At 32.4% G+C, this 2,861-nt stretch overlaps 1 non-coding gene across 1 annotated transcript; it reads right to left on the bottom strand.

Moving 5' to 3' along the window:
• Positions 1–973: 973 nt before the first annotated feature.
• TRNAW-CCA (transfer RNA tryptophan (anticodon CCA)) lies at positions 974–1,045 on the bottom strand. The gene has a single exon. It is a non-coding gene; the product is annotated as a tRNA-Trp (tRNA).
• Between the last annotated feature and the right edge of the window lie 1,816 nt (positions 1,046–2,861).

Below are 2,861 nucleotides of genomic sequence, written 5' to 3'. Positions count from 1 at the left end.
TGGAAGGACAGTTACTGAAGCTGAAACTCCAATACGCTGGCCACCTGATGCATAGAGAGCTGACTCATTGGAAAAGGCCATGATGCTAGGAAAGATTGAAGGCACAATAACGAAGAGATGGAAGAGGATGAGATGATTAGATAGCATCACCAACTCAGTGGATGTGAATTTGAGCTAACTCCAAGAGATAGTGTGGGATGGAGGAGTCTTGACGTGCTGTAGTTCATGGGGTCACAAAGAATTGGACATGATTTCAGGACTGAACAATAACAAAATATCAGAAGCATGTTATAAAAGTGAAAAAGAAAGAAAATACATTAACATATATTTTCAATAGTCATCATATATCCTTTCTCAATATATTATTTTAATTAGTTCTATATAGTACAATAATTGTATGTTTTCTGTAGACTTTCAGTTCTTTCAGACACTATTCTCTTTTTTTTCTTAAATTGCATTTGTTTGTAATTCCTGTTTCAGTTATTCCAGAAAGCAGATACTCAATAAAATTCTACTGAATATTGAACTTACTTCCTTTCAGAAGCATGAACTTGCTTTCTTTTTATTCTTCTATTGTCCTTGATAGATGAGAACTTTTGTGATTTAAATTCAGTATGAATTATTTGGAGTCAAGTTTGTGATCATGCTCAATCCTTTCATGTTCGATAAGCTTTTCAGCAATAAATAGTACACTTTTTAGTAGTATTTTTAGAAAATTTTCATCTCCTTTTATAATTAAGCATTTGAATCTTGGTATTGAATAAAGGATAACACTTATAATAAGGTACAAAATGCAATTTAAAAAGGCCACTATAATCAGTTTTTCTGTAATACATTACAACTATCAGTGAAACAGATTGAAGATAATAGTAGATTAAATTTAACCACATTATAGTCAAATTCTTTACCAGCTGAGCCACTAGTGAAGCCCAAAAATACTGGAGTGGGTAGCCTATCCCTTCTCCAGCAGATCTTCCCAACCCAGGAATTGAACCAGGGTCTCCTGCTTTGGAGGCAGGTTCTTTACCAGCTGAGCTACCAGGGAAACCCAGATTAAATATTCCATGGTAATTATTCTGCTATTGAGAATTTTTTTTGTCACAGTTGAATTGCATTGGTTTATCACATAACTACAAAAGAGATTTCCTAATCTACATAGTATCTAGTATCTGCATTACAACAAATAAAGTAGCACAATTATTTGCTTATTAGGACTATTCATTACAAATATTCAGTAACAAAAATAGGCCTGAAACATTGACAAGATTTTTATTTTGTGTTCAGACATTTTTTAATTTTCTCTCACAGATATAGAATTAGAAGTGATAGGGAGAATGAAAAAAACAAAAGTATAAGAAAGACAGACTTCATGTAATTTTCTGTTTGGTTTCACTAATTATTAGTTTCCTAATTATATTTTAAATACTTATTTAATAGATTAAATAGGTATACATTTCCATAAAAATGGGGAAACATTCAAGAATATATTATGACTTGTTAGAAAGCAATAAAGTGTTATTGCAAAGAATTTATAGTCTTCTTCTCAGGATAGCAGAAACTTAACTGATAAAATTTTTCATGTGCAATATAAGTAGCAAAACACCAACTTTTGTACAGGAGTATTATACTATCATGAAGCAAAATTAAGGTCTTTTAATGCCCAATAGACTTTTCCATTGAATTTTTTTCTAAAAAGGCAGTCCTCTAAACATTAAATGATTACTTGCCTTTGATATTTTGAAACTATTTATCATCAGTATTTTCCATTTATTTCCAAAATCATTCTGTACCTTTACCCGTCTTGTTCTGTGCCTGAGAAGGCTGGAATTTATGGACAGAATCAACAGGCTTTCTTGCCCTGGACTTTCCATTGAGTCAGGACAATAGCAAAGGAAACTAGTGGATAGGGTAAGAGTGAGGCTGAAGTATGTATTCTCCGGGCTTCGTTTTTGTCTGGCTGCAGATTGGCTGTGTCTGTGTTCTGAACACAAGGCCAAGTTCCTGTCTGGTGGCCCTGTTAGTCTGCAATACTCTCTTCAGGTTCTCGTAACCTCTCCATCCCCTCAAGCCCCCAAGGTCTAGAGCTGATGACACTCCTTTCCTTCTTCAGTATAGTCTAAAGCCTTCACCTTTCTTTGTTTTCCTTCACCATGACCACATATTTGTAAATAGTCATTTTATTCAATCATCTTTAATTGCTTTATGTCAGTACACCTTCTGGTTTGTGGCAGAATTTGAACTATTACATTTTTATTAGATTGTACCATAGTATTTTTGTGTTGGACAGTATTAGGCTCAAATATCCAACATCATCAGAAAGGTAATTATGTTGCATTTTTAATGTATAGACATATCAAACACATTAAAATTTTAACCTATCTTTAGTAAGTACTAACTATACATTTGTCTACCAAGAGTATAGTCACTTGGGGTCATTATAATTTAAATATTTTATTAATACTGATAGTTATAATTTCATATACAAATACAAATGGCATGGATCAAAAAACACTTTGCAAAACTGTTCTCTAGATAGGCTTACCATTTGTACTACTATAAATACCATATGAAGGTACCTATTATTCAAGTGGTAATTGTGTAAATTAACAATTCTCTTTAAATTTAGTCAATCAGTAGGCAATAAGTAGCATATTATTATTTTAATAAGCATTTTGATTGCCAGTGAATTTAAATAAATTTACATTTACTTTCTTTTGCTTATTGGCAAAGTGAATTTTTCTTTAGTAAAATGCTTTTCATGTTTTACCCTTTACATTGGAATGATTAAACTTCTAAAGGTCTTTGATGTCCAAATTTCAATTACAGGCAGATTTTGGGTGGTGATGCTATACCACTGGGAC

Source organism: Odocoileus virginianus, chromosome 29 (genome assembly GCF_023699985.2).
Source record: "Odocoileus virginianus isolate 20LAN1187 ecotype Illinois chromosome 29, Ovbor_1.2, whole genome shotgun sequence".
Classification (NCBI taxonomy): Eukaryota; Metazoa; Chordata; class Mammalia; order Artiodactyla; family Cervidae; genus Odocoileus; species Odocoileus virginianus.
This window is presented reverse-complemented; position numbering and strand designations above follow the sequence as displayed.